This window comes from Mastigoproctus giganteus, chromosome 9, assembly GCF_048544385.1.
Source record: "Mastigoproctus giganteus isolate SK-2022 chromosome 9, ASM4854438v1, whole genome shotgun sequence".
Lineage (NCBI taxonomy): Eukaryota > Metazoa > Arthropoda > Arachnida > Uropygi > Thelyphonidae > Mastigoproctus > Mastigoproctus giganteus.
Window position 1 is genome coordinate 113,539,008 of NC_143583.1, and position 24,410 is coordinate 113,563,417.

Genomic DNA, 24,410 nt, shown 5'->3' on the forward strand with positions numbered 1-24,410 from the left:
ACTTAAGACTGACATTATTTGCTTCTGTTTGAAAACTGAAGTGGAATATAATTCTGCCTTCTTTCTTTATGGGCATTAGAACTTCTTTATGAGCACAATTCATAGTTCCCACTATAGCATTATTTTTTTGGACTAATTTTTTTTGTCAATCCAAAACTGGTAAGGAAGTCAATCAGTGGTTACAGTTCTAGCTTGATTCAAAAATGGTTCCATTACTTCTAGGACGATATTCAGTAAGTGGTTGACTAGCTGGATGCATATTGTGTTCCCCCCAAATAAGGAAAGCCATTCAGTAGATTTGAAGTTGTGGCAGCTGCCAACCAAAGAAATCTTAATAACAAATTTGTCTGGTTTTTGGCCATATACTAAGTGAATTGGCACTTAGCTTTAGGTGGAAATTACATCATATACTGTAATGTTTCCTCCAAGTATATAGCAAGCTTTACAGCTGGAAATAAAATTTGCACCATATTTCTGAAGCTAAAGCAAATGTACCATTTCATACTTTCTCCTTCCTTAAAGAACATGTGTCAAATCTTATGAACTGCTTAATTTCACAGAAGTTGTTACATGACATTGTATCATGAAAAAATTGAAGACGCCCATACAGTTGACAAACTATCTGGTTTTTCTTCTCTAAATTCATCTCCACTCTCCTCTCCAGACTCATTTTCTGATAGCTTTTCTAATTCCTCTAGGTATTTCTGAATCTGCTCTTGGGTAAGAACATAAATTGCTACATTTCAGTAATGACATCGAACTGCCACTGTAAAAACTTGCAATACCTTTCCACGTACAGTTTCACCCAGACTAAACTAAAATGGTGCGGAGAAGCAATATATAGTAGTGACTTCTACACACACTCAGACATGCACACGTATGCACCTGGGCATGTACTTGCACAAACCACAGGGTGATTAGAATCAGAAATGTTTGTCACAAGGTAAAAAAAAAAAAACTAACTGTATAAAAATTAGGTAATTTTATTAAAATTTTATAGACAGTCAAATTGACTGCTTGAGCAGTTTTATGTATACAGCTAAAATTTAAAAGAAAAATGTGTGAAAAATTAATGTTGTAAGTTAATAGCAAGTTAGAAAATGTCATGGACTCACTTAGTACTGTAGTTAAAAGGGCTGCAAAACTTCAACAATTTAAAGTAAGCAAATGGTCAAATTGACAGTTGTAGCTGTTCTAATGTTAATTAAAACAGTTTGACGGTTTAAGCTATTCTAATTAAAAGTAAAGTTTAATTTGATTGACTCGATTATGAACAGGCTAAGAGAAGAAGTCGAGCTAACATAAGAAAGGCACCTGCAAGGTGATCTGATTGAGGTGTATAAGGCCTTGAATGGGTTGAGCATGCTAAATTCTGATAGGATTCTTCCACTTGCTCAGATTACAAACCTAAGGGGACATAAATTCAAATTGAGGAAAGAGTTGTAGAATAGATGTGCAGAAATTTGCCTTTAGCCAGTGGGTGGTTAATTACTGGAACAAATTTCCATCTGTCGTGGAAGTTGATAGGATAAATAAATTCAAGGAGGAACTGGACAAACATTTAGAGGGAATGGTTGTGTGAATTTTTTTTTTTTTTTGGCTTGCATCATATGTCACTATTACCATTACTGTATCTTCAGTTAAAGGTAAAGCTGACTTATTAGCATCACAAGTTTTCTTTTAACTCTTGTATTGATGATCTTGGCAAATCACCTCCAACCATACCAAACACACTACTCAATGCATCCTGTGGTTTCCAGCATGTAGACATGTATAGTATCTTATATAGAATAGCACTTGGACATCAGTTTAACTGTGATGAATGCAGAACTCCATAAAAAGACAGAAGTGTGTGATGCTATGTTGCACATGTGTTGTTTAGTTGTTTCTGGCTACTTTGCCAGCAGGAAGGCGATGGCTTTCCACTTTGCCACCAGGAAGGCAGTGGTTTCCAACAGAAGGATGTTAGTAGAATTCTGAACAATCTTCATGCAAAGAAAGCTACAGGTCCTAGTGGAATTTAATTTGTTCTCAAAACCTGTACTCCTGAGCTTGCTTCTGTTTAGTGTCACTGTTTTACACTGTCTTATTCCATTGTCAAGTTTTTTGTTCTGCATGGATATCCAGCCAGTTTCTAAAATCTACTACAAATCCTTCCTTTTCAATCACTTCCCATTGTATTTAACTCTACACTTTCCAAATTAAAGAGAAATCCATCACCAACAAACTCACAAACTAACTTGTAACCTTCCATCTGATGAATGATTGACAGTATGGATTCCATCAGTGTTGATCACTGCTGATATACTGGCTTTTGCTAATCATCTATTGACCTAACAGATGGGCAAAACTTAAGCGGTTGCTCTTCATTTACAAGACTTTCATTGTGTTTGGAATTAATGTCTTCTGAACAAGCTCTCATCTTATGGATTGCTCACTGCAGGCAATGGTAGATAGCCGTCTTTTAACTTCTCAACTAATGCTGATGACCTCGCAAAGTTCAGTTCTTTCTCACACTCTTTCCTTTTGTATATTAAGGACTTTCCACTGACTGGAAATCTTATTCCTAGTTTTGCTGATGACAGCACACTACATTCCACCTTCCAAGTTAAACCTTGCCCTTCCCAAATATTCATCATCAATTCCTTAATGCCAGGTAATTCTCCGATGGGAAGAAAGAAAGAAAACTTGGTTAACTTCAATCCTTCTAAAACCTATTTCTTACAAGAGAAGAGTCTACTGAACCATGCTTATCTTTGATGAAGCTCAAATTTCTAAACATCACATATCTCTATTGAGGGCCACTCTGGTTTCTAATCTGTCTTGGCATAAACACAAATATTGAATCTTCTGCATAAAAAAAAAAAAAAAAAGGTCTTCTTTTTCACCATTGGCATCAACTTTTCTTTTATACAGAAAACCTACTGACCTTGTACAAATTTTAAATTGTCTGCCATGGAATATTCTCCCCAACAGTTGGAGTGGTTCATGTGCTTCTGTGTATAGGCTATGGATTAGTGCTGCCTATGGTGTTACCGATTCCATTCTCATATATTTGGATCTAACCAGCAGGCTCTTTCTTACAAAACTGTATACTGGGAGTTCCACAATCTAATTTGAACCAAATATGTATTCAATACACAGTAAATATGCTTACTCTTCTGAAAATGTATAAAGTAATTCCTAAGAATTTTACACCTTAACAGGAATAATTTTCCCATGAGATTTAGTTTTGGGTCTGGATGTATTCAATTCCAGCAGAAATGAATAAATCATTTTGAGTGGACAATCTGAAATCATTATTTAAAGACCACTGACTAACACTATTTATAGCTGTCTTCTTTCAATCACTCTCACAATATGAAATGAGGGTGATCAAAAGAGATGAGTGATAAAAATATACTGAAATTACCTATGGAGTGGGAGGGGTTACAAAAAATAAATAAATTCATATTTGCCCAGAATATGACCAGGTTTGATAGAAAGATGAAATTTTTTTTGTTTGATACCTTAATCTCTATAGCAACCACAAATTTTGGTTTCAATCTTCTGACACTTCATTTTTTTTTTTTTAGCACTGAATGAAGAAGTCTCCCAATGGATAAAGTGGAATACAGATCAGTGATTTGGTTCCTCTTTCTGCAAGGAAAAACATCCAAAACAATCCACAAATTTACTGTCATTTGCCATTTACTGCAAGGTAAGATTACATTGTTGCACATTGGTATAAACAATTCAAATGTGGAAGAACTTCAGTGCATAAGGAAGAAATCCCAGGATGCCCAGCAACTGCTGTAATACAAGAAAGCATTGTAAAAATTTGAGGAATTGCTGTGTTAGGATCAAAGAACTGCAAAGTTCCAAATTAGTGTGGGGGGGGGGGGTCTGCGGAGAACATCATTTGCATATAAGTGTCTACAAGACGGGTTCACAGACTGCTGAGCCCTTATCAGAAGAAGGAAAGGGCACAATGTGCACAAGAAATGTTGTCTATGTGCCAGGAAAAGCAAGAGGAGTTTTTCATGGCTAGTTACCATGGATGAAACTTGAATCCATCACTATGATCCCAAAACTAAATAAATGTCAAAACAATGGAAGCATGCAGAATCACCTTCCTCCAAAAATGCAACGGCACAACCAAGCGTTAGCAAGGTGATGCTGTCAGTTTTTTTTTTTGGGATCAGCATACCAACAGATAACCTTAAAAAGGGCTTTACTGTGATGGCAAAGTGTTATTCCAACCTCCTCAAAGCTATGCACTGCTATAAAAGAAAAAAATATGGGGAAAGCTGTCAAAAGGTGAATGTCTGATAATGCCCCTGTGCATTGCTTGCATGCTACAGTGAGGTATGCCCATGAATGTGGATTTGAAATATTGCTGCATCCTGCTTATTCCCCCAATCTTGCACCCTTGGATTTCTTCCTCTTTCCTGCCCCTGAAGTTCTTTTTTCGTGGAAAAATCCTCGTTGCTGATGATGTGATTTTTGCAAAATTAGCCTGAGGAAGTGTATTGAGAGGTGGAAAAAATGTGTCATTTTGTCTGGTCACTATGTTGAAAAAGTGTAATACATGGTGTTTGTTTTAAACTTCTATTCACAACTACTTCTAGATGAATAAAAATTTTTTTTAACATCCCCTCATATGTAAAGAGCATTTGATACAGTGTAGTTGTTTGCTGACAGTATTTATTCTGACTGCAAATAATGTAGAACTCAGGACTGATCCTTGTGGAACTACTTTGTATTGAAAATCTGCAAAGGAGTGTATCCAGACATGGGAACTTCTGTTTAATAGGGGTGCCTTCCAGTATCAAAAAGTGGTTAAGTACAAGTGAGTACAGATCTTTCAAAATTGTGTGTTTCCATAGAGCATCATAAGCTTTTTCTATGTTGAAAAACACTATTAGATGTAGATGTTCTGACTTTATACAAGTGTCTGATGTAGTTTCCATTCAAATTAAATGACCTCGTGCAGACCTGTTATGCCAAGGTCCATACTTTGTGGACCTTGATTACATCGGATTATTTTTCAACCAAGAATAAAGATGTCTTCTGAATACTTTATTATACACCTATGAATGATTTCTCCAGAGGTTTCAGCATGTCATAATGAATTTTTCTGGTACTATAACACTCACTTCTGGAAGAGAAAGTCAATTCTTTACTTTTGAATCGTTTCTTCTATGATTCAAATCTTCAAATAAACTTTAAACATTTCATTTCACTTTAACTAGTAGGACTTCCAAATGGTAGGTGTCTTGGGCTGAGATTTTGGCAAATATCTCTCCTAGCACACTAGCAACAGTTGCAGGTTTGGTTTGGCCTGGCCTTTATATTGTAAAATTGCAGGAGGACAATTTATGTGATGTCCTGACATTTTGTGAATTTTATTCCATACTACTTTTGCACTGACAGATGGAGTTACTGATGAAGCAAAGTGGATCCAGGAATTGTTTTTGTGTTGGTGCCTTACATGCCTTGTAAAAGCAAGGCATATAAGACATCAATTGCATTTAAACATAGGGCATCATAAGCTTTTTCAGTGGTAGAGTATCAGGTTTTCAGTGATAGGATAATGTTGAAATTTTCCCTAGTCCATTTTCCTCTCTTCTTGCTTCAAAATATTCACGATTTTGGCCAATGACTGAGTATCTTTGGAAACATTGTCTTTGGGATTTTATGATCTGCTGTACATAACTTTTTTTTTTTTGTGATGTGTTTTACCACTGTTTAAGGATTCTTGATTTATGATATTTAGATCAACTCTAGCTAACTTGATAAAAGTCTTGGTTTTCATTATCTAGTATCCATTTTGGAATTTTGTTAATTACACAAGGGGTCTTTGTTAAGGAAGGAATCACTGGCTAGTGATCGATGCTCAATAGGTAATTTTCTACTTTAGAAGTAGTCATACTAGTATTAGAGCAAGTGAGAAAAGGAAAGTAAGTATTTGTTCCATCATTAAGGACAGAGAGATTATGTTGTCCTAACATACATTCTATGATCTGACCACATAAGTTTGTTTCAGAACTTCACTTTATGGCAAAGTTCTGAAACATACAACATTATAATTAATTATGCCATTTTCAATAGCTAATGGCATGATTAATGGTAATGTTGTATTGGAGAAACTGGAGAGGAGGGAGGACTACAGAAAATATAAAAACAGCATGCTCTACTTAGAACAAAGCTTTCCAAATTTTGCCTATTATTGTATCCAAAAGGATATTACCAAATTCTGAAATCACACTGCAATTTTTTACCCCGATTTCCTTTAAATGTATATACTGATGCAACTGATTAAAATACAATTACTGAGCAATGCATTAAAATTTTATGACAATTTGTTTTTTTGTGTTTATCCATATTCTGTAGCTGTTGCGCTCTGCACATGTTCTTTTCCTTTAAAAACTAATAAATGATGTAGTTGATTTCAGATGGTCTTACATAAGCTTGTGAGTAGTATCACACATCTTTCTCTTTAGATGCTTTTGGTTATGGATTTAAAAATAAATCCAATGCACCACCTAGAATTACAAAATTCTAGGTGGTGCATTGGATTATTTTTGATATGTACATAATGTCAGAGTCAAAAAAAGTTTGGAAAGCACTGGCTTAGAATGATCATCACAGACTGATTAAAGCATGACATTTGCAGGGCTGGTACTGTGGCATATAATGTAATGTAACGGTTGTATCTGAAACTACAAGGAAATTGCTCTTTGTGCTGGATCAACAAATTAGGATGTGTGGAAAAGTACTTTCAGAACTCCCCTTCAGGATGTAATTGCAGTCTGAAGAACTGCTTTTCTGTGATGTGGGTGGCCTGCCACAGTATAATAGTTCATTTGTTGCTTAAGAGATCATTAAGAAATTATTAAATGACAAAAAGAATTATAACACTTTAAAAACCCATTTTTCCCCATCTACATAAAACATGCCCTATTAAAATTTGTTCACCTAAAAAATTTCAAATAAGGTTTCAGTTTAAAAATTGTTTTGTAGACCTGCATCAAAAAATAGATGCAAAAAACATGTATTAACGGTTCTGTAATAAAACAAGTATGTTGAGATTTCATTGTATTTCTGCTATTATTGTTATACTGTAACTTGATTAAAGCAAATGCATTTCAATAATAATCAATATTGATATATTTACTCATTGTTATGTGCCATAAGGGACTAGTTTCCCTACCAAAACACTAATTTAAACAATATTTTCATGCTGTTTGGTTATAAAATGACACCTTATCCCAAGGTGCATCAGTTGGTTAGAAAGGAATTTGTGTGCCTGTCAGATGGTTAAGTAATGCCCATCTGTTCCATTTTTAGCAGCTTATAATGCAGTAGTAAATAGTAATATTTCTGAATGGATTCCTCCCCAAATAGAAAAACAGATGGATTAGGCAAGTGTGTCCTATTCGTATTCTTGCTAGTACTACATTTATTTGCAACTTCCAAATCTATAAGCATAGACAACTTGGTGAACATGGATCAGAAAGTCATCATACACTCACAACCCAATTTACAAGTCTTCACAATATGAGAGATCCAGATTGTGTAAATTTAAAACTCCATATAAATTCATAACTAAAAAGATTTAAGTACAGAATTAATAAAACAGGCATGCAGGTAATGAATCCATCATTTGTATATAAAGAGCTATAAAGCAAACAGTATTGTCAGTTCAAATCATAGGTGTACTTCAAAAATGAAAATGTTGCATATTGTATAAAGCCCTTATTCACAGGAGATGCTGTGAATCCCTGCTAGATTGCCCTACATGGGGTAATCTAGCAGGAATTTTAGTTTAAAGGCGTGTGTAATGCCAACTGCTTTTGTCGAAGAAACAAGAATGGTTCAATTGCTTTGACGTGTAGACTGGGTCGAGCCAGTGCATACACCTGGTACTCAATCTAACTAGAACACACAAAAGAGTTGAAGTAACATGCAACGAGCATTCCACTTGTTTAGAGGAAATAATCTATAACATGAAAGAGAATGGGCCTGTGTAACTGGCCCATTTAGTATAATTTAGTATAAATTATACTAAATATGCTATACATGGGAGTGATCAGATGACTGGGAGTGCACGTACGCAAGTGATCAGTCACTCACTAGGCCAGATCAGGTGACTGTTGTTGGTGCACAGCGTGCATATGGGATTGCTACCAGTGTTTGTTGTGTTTCAACACTACTGACTCCAAAATTGGGTGTAGCTTTGTACCTCTACTGTGATTTAAAACCTTGACTGGATATATTTAGGAACTCTAACCACAGGAGGTGATAGTAATGTCGAGATTGATCAATCACCTCACTATTGTGCCTGAGGTTGAGGTCATGATTAGTTGACCAAAAATGTTCTGCAATTACAGTGTTCAGTCACCCAGGCAGATGGATCTGTCATGTTCCACGAGGCAGTCTTGAAGACGTCTGGAGCTTTTCCCTACATTGCAGCTGCCACAATTGTGGTGAGTAATTCGGTATACAATACTGCTGCATAAGGGGGGGGGTGACGATAAGCATTTTTAATCTCGAGACCAGAGATCGTGATCGTAGACTCCTGCAAGGAAGTTGTATGCATCTCATGCGGTACTCATACAGGATCTTTGGTCTGAGATGCCCGGGTAATCCTGAATATAAGCAGTAGGTACACTGTCACTGTCGCGAGGGCCTCGGATGAGTTGCAAGCTCTTGTGCTTGTAGTAAGCACCTGTCTAACACACGGGCTGGGTATCCACAATTGGTGAGGCCAGCTTTTTACTCTAGAAACCTTGGTGTGCCTGGCTTCCTCTGAACTTCATGAACTGCCCACAGCACATTGGTTACTGGTATACTGAGGTTTCCAGACAAGAGCCCACTCGCCTCACCAAAACATCTAGGAAAGGAAGTGTCCCATTCGCTTCCAATTCCAAAGTGAACTGTACAAAGGAGATGGGAGTTGAAGTATTCTAACAGCGGTGCATCCGAACCTCGGGGAATGACGGTGAACCTGCCCCACATGGTGATTGGTAGCAGCAAATTCAGGAATATGCATTCCTCTAACTCTTCCATTGTGATGTTGGGAATGACAGAGGCGACCACAGCTGTACCATATATCTGTTTCTAGACAGAATCACCAAATGTGATGACACTGTCTGACAAACACAGGTTAAGGGCTGTACAGATATCTTCCGTAGATAGTGATGTTCTATCCAATAGGCTGGGGTCATTCTCCAAAAGCTGTCTGGCACATACGATGGCCTGTTGAACTCAAATGGAGGTAAATAGGGAGACGTCAAAGGACGCAATGTTCTCATCAGGAATTGAAAGGTGTTTGATGAGGCAAAGGAACTCCTCGCTGCTGGAGACAGTATTTCCCACTAGGGGCGTTAGGAGATGGGCAAAGTGTTTTGATAGCTTATAGGTTGGTGAATTCGCCAACCTACTAGCTATCAAAACGAGCTAAGAAGGAGTTCATTACTCTGAAAGCTACTTGTCGTATTAAAACTTATTAAATTTAGTTAGTTACTGCTTCCACTGGCTCTGCTGTATTCTCTTCTTCTAAATCTGTAACATGTACAGGCCTCTAATTGCTTGGGGACATTAATATTTTAATGAAATGATAGACACTACACTATTTATCATGTGGTAGATTAATTTATTATCAAAATAATACAAGTTAAAGGAATTGAACCACCTCAATGCTAAACAACTATTTATGGCTATGTTTCGGGAACTGTGTTTCCTGTCTTCAGGCCTATAGGAGATAGAAAATTGTTTGAGGAGTGGTACTACAAGTTTAATTTGATGAGATTTAATTATTTACAATACAACTTGTATTGTGTTGTATTCAGAGAGTGCCAATTTAAGTTCCCATTGTGTAAAAGACTGATTGTAGGTTTCACAGCTATTTAAGGACAGCTTCAACTGCTGTTTTTCAGGGTTTTGCTTGAGGGCTAGAAGCACTGAGGTGTAAGACGTTTTGGCAGACACTTTAGGAATATCTGCACAGGAGTATTTGCAATTGTAGTTGGCTCTGCAACTGCATATCCATTGCTCTAGGATTGATGAAGGATGCAACGTGTATTTGTCCTTCATTTTCTGGACTTTTTCCTAGACTACTTTTGGTGTCATCGCCCAGCTGCTGGAAGATGTGAAGCAGATGCAAGATTTCTTTTGACTGATGGCTAACATAACATGCTTTGGCACATGCATGTTTTAAGGCTATTAGATTTTCTGTGGTAAGATACAAAAGAAACATCCCCTGCACTTGTTTTGTGCCTTTCTTGATGCTGTGCACTTCAGGTGCACACACATATGCCTAAAATAATAACTATGAAACAAACATCCTAGAAGATCTCTTCATACTTGAATTCCAGGCTCTTGATGAACTCTTGAAAACCAAAGACCACAAAGCTCTGAGTCTATACCACCTTGTAGTTGATGTCATCAAGAAATTTGCCTCTTTATACCCAGAGCACTTATTTGATATGTTCAATAGCTGCCTGTCTACTGGTACCTTCTAAGACATGGAAAATAACCAATCTCAGATTTATTCTGAAGGGTTGAGAAAAGTCAACAGAGCAGCCAAGGTCATAAAGATTAGTTGCACTTTTTGTTTTAGCCAAACTTTAGAAATACTCCTCCACTACAGACTCACACTATGCTGATTCAAACCTCGCATTTTCCCAACAGTTTGGCTTCAAACAAGGTTTCTCTACAGATGATGCCATACCCCAATGTCTCGTCAAGGTGGCTGATACTCCTGGAAAGTACTCTCTTGCCAGCACTGACTTTACAGGTACATTCGGCCTGTGCTGGTGACCAAGCATTCTTTGTCATCTTTGACAAGCCAAGATACTTGTAAACCTCTACAACTGTATAAAATTACACCCGAGTCAGAGAATTGTTACGGTCATGGCAAAATTTAAACTACTCTTCAGACCTGTTACTTGAGGTTGCCCTCGTGGCTCAGTCCTAGGACCATTCTTCTGGACAGTTGATCTCGATAAGTTGCTCAAAATGGACCTTGAGCATGCTGAAGCCTTGGTTTCTGCTGATGACCTGGTTCTCATATTCCACACAGACGTGCGGGCAAAGCTGGAATGTCAAGCAAATGACACCCTAAGCATGCTTCACCAATGAGCCACCCTTTGTAGACTAGCTACCTCTGGTGAGAAGACAAAGTCAATCCTCCTAAAAGACTCCCTAAATCTTCACTGGCCTCCCACCATTACTGCTATTAAAATGTATTCATAAATTAAATATCTTGGGATAATTATAGATGCAAAACAAAATTAATTTATTATCATTCCTTCCTCGTGTTAACTTTGGTTGGTTTTTTTTTTTTTTTTTTTTTTTAGGAGCATTAGCAACTAAGGCCATACTGCTGCGGGAATATGCGGTGGTCATTCCCTGACCTTTCCGCATCCTCCGTATTTGGTGATGACGGGCTCGAACCCCGGTCTAATCAAGAAGCGTGTGCTACGCACTGCTGCTCCTTCCCACCTGGCTACAGAGGCACCCGTGTTAACCGTCTGGCCACCAAGATTAAAAAAAAAAAAAACTATGTAGTGGTGATCACTCGTATCTGTTGTGCAGACCGGGACTTGAAGTGGACAGTGCTGCACATTATCTATACTGCAGCTGTTATCCCCATTATCTGCTATAGAGCCAGTGTTTGTGGCACCAAGGCCATTCTTGCTCACAAGCAAAAACTGGATTCCATTCAACAGATGGTCTTACTTACTATTACAGGGACCTGCTGCACTGCAAACATGCCAGTTCTTCAAGTTCTTGTAGCCCACTCCATCTACACCTGGATGTTGTCGGGAAAGGATTCTTCCAGCATTTAAGGAGAAACCTCCCGAGAAATCTCTGGGATCACTCTAGACCTTGAAAATGACCAAAAACATGAACGCAGGAGAATTACGAAGCAATATATTGGCAATGGCAGTTGATTTCGGATAAAACTACTAAAGGGATTATCACTAAAAAGTTCCTCCTAGGGTTGCTATCGCTAGTCCATAGTCTTTCCCTGGTTTACAGGTTACCTTTCTTTTAACTGGATATGGACTTTCAACCGAAAACTGAAAAATCTCGGAGTTGCAAATAACCCCTCATGCCACTGTGGCTCCCTCGAGGACTGGAACTATGTCATGTATCACTGTCCTAGCTATGAAGACCTCAGGAGTCATCTATTCACATCCATTGCTGACATCCCTAAAGACCAGAAGTACCTATATCTTACGGAAGAAAATTGCTGCTACTTTGCTCTTACCTTTTTTGCCCAAGCCATTTTCCAGTGAAGATCCATTACCCAACATGGACTGCAAACCATTGCTGCCTCCTGATATTTACTACATGACTGAAGTTGATGACAACTCCATCTGCCTGAAGGTATACTTCCTGACACTGAACCCTTCCAGCATGGGAGTTACTAACCTTTGGAATGCTGCTCCCCCCCCAACTATACCTTTGCCTAATCTCCGGGTGAATACTCTTCCCTATCATCCACCTTTTCCTTTCCCTCCTCATATTGACTCATTCTTGTCTATTCCTCTTCAATGCTTTTTTCAAACAAAAATTTATTATTTTATTTATTTATTATTTATTTTTTTATTAGGCCCTCTCTGGGAAGCTCAGGCTCTCCAGGATTGGCCTAGCCAGAGTTAAACTGGACTTCCTGGTCTGGCTTCCCATGCTATGGATGGAAACTAAGGGTCAGTGGTTCTACACAGGCCCTAGGTTAAGGTGCATACTTCCTACTGATATTCTCAACATTTCTGCCAATTGCCTTACTGTTATACAACAATCTTCTCTCACAATTACAGAAGCAGTGTTTATAGTTTCTGTGGTGACAGCAGTGGTTCGAGCTCCAGGACCACTGATTTTTGGGACTGAATCATATCCAACTTTAAACATTCTAAACCACCTGCGAGCTGTGCTATGTGGAAGTGTAGATAGATTCACCATAAGCCTCAACATTTTATACTCTTCAGCTGTTTTCTTCAGGCAGAAACAAAATCTGAGAGCAGTCAGGTTTATGCCTGTTCAGTTTCACCTATGTAACAGTGGATGATGCAAAGAACAGTCATGTCCACTGTTACATAGGTGAACAGCATAAACTTGACTGACCACCAAGGTAACACCATGTGCACAAGTCAACCATGCAGTTGCTACATGATGCAACTTGGGTTGGTCTTAAATTCTGCAGTTCAGCTAGAAATAACAAGCAGTATGATTGATCATGAAAAATTATGTTCATTCTTTATTGAATAGTCTTCGTATATGGGTCTGACATATTTTTTAATCTATCTCATGAAGTGTCAGGTTTATATACTATTAAGATTTCAACAATCTAAGTTTAAGCCAAGTGTAAATACTTTAGTTTGATTACTCTGAAATATCTTAAGCACTGAAATTATTTACGAAACACCAAAATAGTAACAAAAATTAAAATCTTACACATATATATATATAATTTTTTTTGTGACTCTCATTGGTATTCCTAGTGAGGTTGTGTCCCCACTGACTGCTTTCAGGGATGCCTACACTATTGTCCCCATATTTCCAACTTCTGCCTTCAGTCTCTCTTCCCACTAACTTTCCACCGACAGAGTAAGTCCTAAAAATTATCTAAATTACATGTCAAAATTTCGTGCACAAATTTTCTTAAACCTCTTGGCCAAATTCCAGCCAACGATCACCCCCTCCCCTTTTAAGGCCCTAGCCAATGAAATCTCAGGGAACTGTAGTAGGGCCTACCAGAGTATGTATAAAAATCTACTGGGTACTTGCCCTGCCTCCCCACAGCAAAGTGTAGTAACGTTGGGTCCCTTATGGGACTCAATGGCTAAAAGATCAGAAGAACAACGGTACATAACACTAAACATACACGTTCCCCCACACCCTTTTAAACCTCTGGAATTGACAGAATACTGCCTCACACATACAATGAAAGCAATTCGGAGATGGGGGAAACCCCTGGTGCCATGAGACCCTAAACACACTTTACTATTATTAATATTGTATCCCACTTGCATCAAGTCCTGAAGTCATACCTCTCCCAGAGATGAACAGAAGTCATTGCACTTTATTGTAAGCTGCCCAGGCCCATCCCCAGGGTTCTGTCCTAGGGCTGCTCATGTGGAACATAATACTAGATCAATTTGTCGCCATGGATCTGGACGACGTGCACCCCCAGGTATTTGCAGATGACCTGATTCTGACCATTGCTGCTGATAATCGGGTAGAACTGGAATTAAGAGTGAATGATGCTTTGAGAATACTGCAGGATTGGGCAGCATACACCTTCTCAAAATCTCACTGGACAAGACCCATTCTATTCTTTTGGAAGGAAAACTCGACCTAAGAAGAATGCAACTGATAAAAATTGGCAACCAAATGATAATGCTGGACAGTGAACACAAATACCTGGGAATCAATTTGGACCCGAACCTCTCCTACCAACCACACCTCAGATACATTCGAGTAAAGATCAGGAAGTACTCAGCACTAATCGCCAAGATTTCACACAGGGACTGGGAGCTCAACAAGCACACCCTGGCCCTCTACTATAAAACAACCTTTATACTGGTAATCACTTGTGCAGCACCTATTTGGTACCAAAAAGCAGTAATTGCAGTTAACACTAGAACTTAAGACAGTATACATAGGGCCATTCTTCTCACCATTTCCCGGGCCTGCTGTACAGTGAGCACATACTACCTCCAAGGTCCTGGTTGGGGCACTCCCACTGGACCTTGAGATGATTAGATGTGGAATGCAATACCATCTCTAAAAAAGATTGCAATGCATGTTCCTGAAATAGGAATGTACATTGAAGTCCATAGACCAGGCTGCGAACCATAAGTCAGAAAAAGCCAGACTCACCGCTCACTTGCAATCAAAGGAAAAATAACCAAGTTCCTTCCCAACGTAACGAGGGTGTTCCCTAAACCACCAGGTTGGTTCCAACCTGGGCTATTTACCACCTTCCTTCTAAGAAGACACGGCACCTTCAACACAAAACTCCATGGCTTCAGAATCATTGAGGATCCAACCCATGTATGTGGAGAGCCAGAGACCTGGACCCATATAATGTACAACTGCAAGCATTGAGGATCTCTGCTCCTTACTCATCGTGGCAATCAGAGATTCAAGCAAATAAGATTGGACATGGAATCTTATTTGCTTGACTCTTAACGAGAATATCAACCCTTTTCCAAATTTGTGCAACTTTTCACCAGAAGACGGAAGCTAAATGCCATCTACCAAAACCACTGAGACAACCAACAACTTGGCGTAATCCTACTAATGCACAACTTAAAAAACAAGATAAGCTGAACCTGACCATTTGACAACTCTGGATTACTGGACCTGATGCCTATTAGCGGTTAGATCAAGTAGAGACAAACAAGATGGAAGTGGATTGAACCCACGTAAAAGAGCCTGATTATGACCACTGACTAGTCCATGATGAACACCTAATCTGAATGGGACTTAGGACCTTTGTTAGTCTTTCCTGGTCTTGCATCAACTCTGGATTAGACCAACACACACACACACTGACCTAGAATCTTCTCATTGAACGGGACCTTCTTCCATGAGCAACGTTACCACTGAAATAGACTAACTGGATTTTGACACCATCACATGTGAGATCACTAACCTGATGATTTTCTCACCTGACTTGTCTATTCACATTTATGGAAATTCCATCACGACTATGCCACTAAAATGGACTTACTGAATCTGATGCCGCTACTATATGCAACCCTACTGATATTCTCACCAGACTCTTAATACCAAATTGAAGCCTCCGTGGACTCCACGGAACCTGACTAGACTACTGGACATCGTGCGGATCTGCCACCAACATGCCATCTGGCGTTCTGCCAGGTGCCCTAACCTGGCCTTCTTTCTTTCCCCTTCGCAGGGTGGGGGAGTTGACAGGTTCCTGTCTCCTCCTCTCCCCTACCACCCCCCTTCTCTTCTGGTAGGGCTTGTACCTACTGACTACCATGGGGTCAGTGGCTATCATTCCAATATCTCTATCTGTCCCCCCAGGCTCAGTTTCCCTCCCCTATTCTAGTTTAATTTACCAAGTATGTGATTATACTAGAGTAGGGGAGGGAGACTGAAGGCTGGGGGGACATATAGAGATATTGGAATGATAGCCACTGACCCCAAGCCCTACCAGGAGAAGAGAAGGGGGATGGCAGGGGAGAGAAGGAGACAAGAACCTGTCTCCTAAATTTAATTAGTGTAAAAATTTAACACCTCTCACATTACCCTATATTTCAATTCAGCAGTAATTCACCCCAATGGTTTTTTTTTTTTTTAGGCCCTTGCCACTGAAATATTCAGAAATTAGGTGGCAGGGCCTGCCAGTGTACTTAATCTATGAGTGCCTGACCTGCCTCCTCTGGGCAAAGTGGGTCCCACTAGGGGCCCAACGGCCAACTGGTCAGAGATACAACAGAACATAACACTACATTTCACTCCCCACACATTTAAATCTCTGGCATCCACGGAGTTCTGTGTTACACAAACAGTGTCACAATGTGGAGATGGGGGAACCCCTGGTGCTGTCAGACAGCTAACATACTTTACTACTACTAATAATAATAACTCTTGGGGTGGATGAGATAACTTAATATCCAATTATATTAAGGGAGGCAGCAAAGAAGGTAAAAAAAAAAACATTTAGCCTTAACTAGTGAGGGCATCTTGGGATTCAGGGAAGGACCCTATGGATTGGAGTTCTGTGAATTTATCCCTAGTTTACAGAGGAGGGTCAAATGGTGACAAGTAATTACGAAGTTTAACTTCTGTTCTAGGAAAAATAATGGCATCACTGGTTAAAGATGTAATGCAGTACCATGTAGATTCATCTACATGATACAGTATTTTACTGTAGTCACAGCATGGTTTTGTCAAGGAACAATTTTGTTTGACCCATCTGATGGTATACTTATATTCCACTATACAAATTGGAGAGAGTGACATTAAGGGTAAGTCAATGTGAGAAGACAGCATGGTTATCACTGAGCACTGCTTTTCATTGACTAAGGTTATCAGTGCAATCCCCCCCACAGGGTTCAGTGCTGAACCCACTGTTTTCTATATTTATTAATGATACTGATGAAGGTGCATCAGGTTTAATGTCTTAAGTTTGCAGATTATGTAAAGGTTGGCTGGGTAGTTAATGACAATAATCAGGGTATGCTACTGCAACAAGATCTAGACAAATAAAAAAATGGGCTGAGAAATGGCAATTGAAGTTTAATGTTTATAAATGCACAGTATTTCATATGGGTAGCAGTAATCTCAGATTTTTTAAGGCCATGTATTGTATTAACCCATTTGAATACTCTAAACATAACTGTAAATAGACTCTCAGAAGCTAGACTCTCACAGATTACTTCCACTATTGCAAATGTATGTTCCGTCAAGCTCTAGGTGAGATTATTTCGGCGATGCTTCATTATCTGCACATTGTATTTATGTATCTTAACCATAGGCTGTTTAAGGCCATGTATTGTATGGTATTAACACATTTGTGTACTCTGTACATAACTGTAAATAAATGTCATTGTTTTTCATTTTATCATGTAACCCGTGTCCTCTAGCTCTAGGGACATTTCTTTGGAAATAAACTGATATTAATAATAATTGTGTGGTAGTACTATGGTTAAGGCAGTGGATAATGAAAAAGACCTGAAATTAATTGTGCAATCAGATACAAAGTTCTCTGAGCAGTGTGCACTGGTTGCTAAGATAGCTCATGGACATTTGTCAATGATATACAATTTGGCAGTATAGAAGGTATGTTTATTTATTTTTATAAAGTAATGGTTAGGCCACATCTTCTGTACTAAAGATTCCATCAGCACTGAGCTGATGGAATCCTTCTTGCTCAGACAACACACGAGGGGCAAATTCGAATTGAGGAAGGTTTGTTGAAGGAAAAATGTGTAGAAATATGCCTTCAGCCAGCAGTAGCTGATTGTTGGAAAAGCGTTCATCTGGTGTTCTAGAGGTGGGCAGTTTGAATAAATTCAAAAAAGAGCTGGACAAATTGTTAGAGGGGATGGATAGGCGATATATGAATTTTTTTTTTTTTTTGACTGATGCTGTATAATTCATGGTTAGTCACACCACGCCTTGAGTACTGCGCACAGGTCTGGAGGCCTCATTTTAGGAAGGATGTAGATTTACTTGAGCGTGTACAGAGAAGGGCAACAAGATTGGTGAGGGGAATGAAGGGATCCTCTTACCAAGAGAGGCTTAAGTTCTGCAAATTGCAGTGGCTGGAGATTAGGCACCTGCACGGTGATCTGATTGAGGTATATAAGGCCTTGAATGGGTTGAGCACGGTGAATTCTGATGGGATTCTTCCACTTGTTCAGATTACGAACCTAAGGGGGCATAAATTCAAATTAAGAAAAGACAGATGTAGAATAGATGTGCGGAAATTTGCCTTTAGCCAGCGGGTGGTTAAACAAACTTCCATCTGTCGTTGTGGAAGTTGATAGGTTGAATAAATTTAAGGGGGAACTGGACAGGCATTTGGAGGGAATGGTGTGATTTTTTTTTTTTTTTTTCTGGCTGATGCTGCATAAGCTCATACCCTTGCTTTCTTGCATCGCATGCCACTGCTACTATTAGACTCCTTTGTCTTTATTGTAAAAATTACTTTTTATTGAATTTAAAAGTATTTTACTATTTATTTAAATAATTTATTCCACTTCTCACTGTTTGGAATTTTTCATACTGCATGCTTTTTTTTTTTTTTTTAATGCCCACTCATCTTTTATATCTGTGTACAATTTTTGGCTTTGGACTTAAAAAAAAAAAAAAAAAAAAAAAAAAGAAGAGAAATATTCAGAAATATTAAATTAAATAACAAGTACAATATGCCAAATTATACAATGCTGTTAGTGCAGCTATATTATTCATAATTCATATCTCCCCTTAACGGGTGGAGTGGTGATACAAATTCATATTCTAGATGAGGTGTTTGTACACAGCTAATTCCAAAAAGACGGCACATGGTTTCCATTACACACTAAACAAACAACTGATCTCTAGTAAATCAAAACAAAAAAGGAAATAATATTATTTAGAGAAAACTGGTATAGGAAAGCAATGTTTCTGTCCAGATAAACAAAACGTTTGTGGTATGTGTAGGGTACTGCATAAATGACAAAGGATTAAATACAAATTAACACTGAATAATCTAACTCACCATTATTTTATATACTTCATTGCACTGGTTTCCATTTACAAGCTAACTCTATTCTGTTTAAAAAAAAAAAAAAAAAAACATGCTTTCTGCCATTTTATATAAATGTAATGTACACCAAATTCTGGTTCAATATAGTTAAATTTGGGAGTTCCCCCCCCCCCTCCACTTTCCTTCTGATTAATGAAACAACTTTACAACACAAACTATGTAACATTCTCATTGTGTGTTTGCATTAATTCAGAGATCTCCAGTATTTGTTAAGCTATTTAAATAATAAAGAATAAACATTGTCACAGAGAGAATAATATTCGCTTAATTTACTGAACACTAATAATAAACTAGCATGTATCTTCATAATAGGAAAAGTGTTAATTGAGAAAAATCTAGTCTCGTGATATGCGAATTTTAACACACAAGTAGGCCTAAACCTGGGTAATAAACTCTCACCTGGATAAACACTGGCTTACACACAGTACAACTTAAATTATCTTCTTATAAAACAGATTAAGCCAATAGCATCCTGATACATACAGGACCCCAATATTTATATATATAAAAAGACTGAAATTAATATGGATAACAGTGTGCCTATCATTTGTTTTCTCTAAGGGATACATACCCCTTTCACAGGTATTACATGTACAAGTGAGATACTCATGCAATTAAACTTTGGGGGGGGGGAATCCTTACGTAAAAGAAACAAATTTTACATTTCAAATAATATAACGTTTTAATATTTCCAAATTCCACTTCTAGACCAATAAACATAGCATGCAACAAAATATTTATTTTCGCCAAAAAAGCTCGAAATTTACATTTCCAAAGATTTTCTCAGTTTACAGAAGCACAATCAGCAAATTATTTACGACCTTATTGATCATATAACATGGGAAAAATATTTCCCTCCCCGCACTGTGAAATATATATACATAGATATTTAGGCCTGATCAAAATTGCGACTGTCGATATAAGTATGGCATATCTTTCTAAGTGCACACTGAAATGTCGCATGTACTCAATTTCGTTTCTTGTCAACGCCACATGCTGCTCCGACACCTCCGATTATAATTTGTGAATTCAGTTCGAGTATAATCTCAATGACGAATGTTACAAAGTTGAAAAATAATACTAGAGTATCTACAAATAATCCATTTAACTACGGCAAGCAACGATGCCTAATCTAAATTATGAATCGCAAGCCAAACGCCTCTTCGGATTTTTTCCCCTTTATTTTTTATTATTATTATTATTTTTTTTTCAATCCATAATTTCCTACCATAACAAGGCATCTTTGGTTAGTACATAGTATTTATAGCGTTGGAAGTTCGTATGTGGAGCACTTACTCTTCCGATGTGTCCATTCACCGAAGCTTAGTAAACGGCAACTGTCATCTTTAATTCCATTTAACTAGTACACTAACCACTACAGAATAACAATGCTGTGACAAGGAAAAGGATCAACCCATTACAACAAAAGGGATCGGGTAGTCACAAACATCAGCCACAGCACATCACTTCGCCATTAACTTCCTACAACGCAAGCTAGGCGAGCCAGGTCCATTTCGATTACAAGGTTGGCAGCGCACATTTTACTGATGTTTCAGATTACGCTTTACTTTTGGGTCAATGGAGTAATAATTTCGAAAAACCTGTTTGTATCTCCTATGTTGTGTTGTCAGTTCAGGCACTTGTCATAAATGAAATATAAATCAACATCATTGCATGCGAAAGTTTATACAACTGTTAAATCAATGAAGAGAAATATTTGAATTACAACGAAATGCGTGTATACTCGGTTAAAAATAGCACATAAAACAAAATTCTCCTCAAATAAATTTAATTTCCATCATATTAAAAAAAAAAGGGAATAAGTAAAATACCATGTAATTATTATTACTATACGATAGTTTTTTCTTCTTCTTTTTTTTTTTTTTTTTTTTTTTTGGCAAAGAGCCAAAAGTAAACAACATGAAATATAACGCATGCGTCAAATCAGTAACGCACATAGTTGAATTTTTATTTCCCAAACATGTCATTACTGATTGTATAATACAAAATATCTTGTGTATTACACATGGAACATAATACATGCGAGTTAAGATAAATATCTCATAATACCTTAAATCGTATTACCTGCCAATGCAACTGCGCACACTGAAATAATAAATGACAGGGAAAAAAAAATTTAAGATTTTTCAGTTTGCGTTTATGAGAAGGAAAGTAATGTTTTGACTAGCATGGAGCGCCTTTGAAACAGAAGCAGTGTACCAAGCACAATAAATGGGTCATACACGTAGGTGGTTAGGATGAAAAACTAGGTAATTGGGTGTATTATTCTGGTAAGAGCCCCTCTCCCCCAAAAAACATAACCATTCATAGAGTTACTTTTACAACAGTAACATACAATACAAATAATAGCTGCTTTACTCAATAATACTAATGAATTACCAAATTCAGCAATTAAATTTCTATATTACAAACGATATTATTTTTTTAATTTTAACACAAATTTATTTTTTCCATTCCAAAAAAAAAAAAAAATATATATATATATATATATATATATATAAATAAACAAAAACAAGTGAGAAATGATTAAAAATCCGAATTTTCTAAACAAAAAAAAAAAAAAGTTTATTTCCTTACAGGTTTTGAGAAGTTATTTATTTATTATTATTTGCTATGTAGTGCAAGGAAGTCTTGGGGAGCTGATCGATACTCCCTTCTTCACTTATATAAAACCATAATCCCATCCAGACTAGACTATGGTGCACCCGTATATGACTCGGCTAGAAAGTCAGCATTACAATCCCTAAATACCATTCAACACAATGCACTTAGAATAGCTCTAGGTGCCTTCCGAACATCTCCAGTGCATAGTCTATATATTGATGCACACGAACCTCCATTATCCTTACAGAGACAGATGCTGCTGCTTATGTATGCTGCCAAACTTCAGAGTATGCCCTCACATCCTATCTGTCCTTACCTCTTTAACCCATCTTTCATAAATTTCTACAGGAATAAACCAAATGAAAATAAACCTGCAGGAATCAGATTGAAGTATATTGCTCAGTATTGGAGTATTCCACTCGACAATATCCACCAAGATACCGGAGAAATAGAGCCTTCATGGTCCACTTTTAAAACTTTATGTGATGACTTTTTCGAAAATGGGGAAAACAGGCGCTGAACAATGAAAATATACAGCAGCTACATTTAGCTCATGCATCAGCAAATACACACACACTGTCTGCAAATATATACTGATTGATCCAAATCTGGTACAGATGTAGACACTGCAGTAGTTCTAGAAACCATTTGTGCAATCTCTGAAAAACTTTTCCCAAGTTGCAGTATTTACACCGCTGAACTTCATGCAATAAGAATGGCTATCGAACATGTCAACAACAGGTCTAATGAAGGGATAATAATCTATACCGATTCCTTGAGTGCAGTACCATCTTTACAACACAAATGTCTGAACTCTCACCCTATCCTGAAAGAAATCAGAGCAGAGTTAATTAATCTCACAGAGCATAACACAGACATAAGATTCTGCTGGATTCCCGGGCATGCTGGAATCCAGGGAAATGAGAAAGCAGATCAAGCAGCAAAAAATCCAGTCAACCCCGTGTCTTCACTTGCCTCGATTCCTTATATGGACTGTAAACTCATCATAAAACAGTTATGTATTGACCAATGGGCATCAGTATGGCAGCAACAGACCCATAATAAACTTTTCCAAATAAAGAAAAAGCCACAATACTGGAAATCTAGTTCACGATTAAACAAACGAGAAGAGGTTGTCCTTGCAAGAACACGCATTGGGCATTCCCATCTCACCCACCTCCATTTGTTGACAGGTGATTAACCTGCTCACTGTCGTCACTGTTCCGCCCTACTTACAGTGAAACACATTCTCCTCGAGTGTCCCTACAATCAAGCTGCTCGATTAACAAATTTTAAATCGGTTTTAACCCAAAACAATTCATTAGAGATGAACCATATTCTCAGTGATGACGCAAATTTATCCGATTTATTTATTTTTTTAAAACAAATTCATTTATATGAACTTATCTGACACATGACTGGAAAAAAAAAAATCATTTGCAGAATTACTGTGACAGGAACAATTTGGCCTTAGCCGCCCTTGTGCCAATAAACTTCCATTTAAACCAACCAACCAAGGAAGCCTGAGGCTTATGCTGCACCAGCAAAAAAAAAAAATTTCTGAATTACCCTGAGAGAGAGAGAGAGAGTGAGTCAGAAGAAAGAGAAGAATGATGATGTAACTGAATAACAAAAATCAGTTAATCACATACAAATTAGAACATCTGACTGATCTCAAATTGTTTGGACATTAAATAAATCTGGCACCTCTAGAGAAGGGGGTGTCAAAAAAAAAAAAAAAAAAAAAAGCTAGCAGCAAGCACCTGGTGTACAAACTTTATCAATTCAATAAGATTTTTTGAGTTAAGCAGCAAGAAATAATGAAAAAAAAATAAAATAAAAAATACATATATATATATATATATATTTTAATATTTTGTGTACACATTATGTATTGTGGTTATAATTGTATAGCTGTTTAGCTAACAGGAGTTGAAATTAGGATAGCAATAGATATTCCTGCCCTCATATTACACTAATAGCCCAGAATCTGGAAATTTTTAGTAGTATGAAAGTAAACGGTATATGACGAAGAATATAAAGTTCGTTCTTGGGTATCTGGGAGCACAATTTCCTGTCCGTGTTAGTGATAGCCCTGGAAGTGGTAGATATAAACAATCTTATAATCATAATTACTCATCTATTTAAAAATATTGTCTTATTCTTAAACTTCTGCTGTTATAATCATAAACTTGTAGGTAGGCTGATATACGTCTTTCCATGCCTAATCTCTTGGTTAGTCCCCCCCCCCATAATTTTATCTGCTGTTAATGGTTCTCTAGCATTTACCCAGCCAGGTACTTCTCTTTTCAATTGAACTACCTTCTAATTTATCAATGATACATTTCTTCAGCATGATTACTTGCAGGGCTATTAGTGTAATGCGAGGGCAGGAATGTCTATTGCTATCCTAATTACTTCAGAATTTCTCCTCCTGTTAGCTGAACAGCTATACAATCGACTACAACCACAATACATAATGTGTACACAAAATTATTAA

General features: G+C 37.6%; 1 protein-coding gene across 5 annotated transcripts in view; it reads right to left on the bottom strand.

The window, feature by feature from the left end:
* Positions 1-24,410, bottom strand: part of LOC150080653 (uncharacterized) — a 213,155-nt gene that overhangs the window by 64,477 nt on the left and 124,268 nt on the right. For 3 of the 5 annotated variants that reach the window (XM_090381864.1, XM_090381861.1, XM_090381865.1), the window contains exon 1: positions 20,582-20,740. The exons of 1 other annotated variant lie outside the window; for it this stretch is intronic. The gene's annotated coding sequence lies outside the window, so the exon portion shown is untranslated. Of the gene's footprint in view, positions 1-20,513; positions 20,533-20,581; positions 20,741-24,410 lie in introns of those variants that run through there. One more of the 5 variants, XM_090381863.1, reaches the window with a different exon arrangement.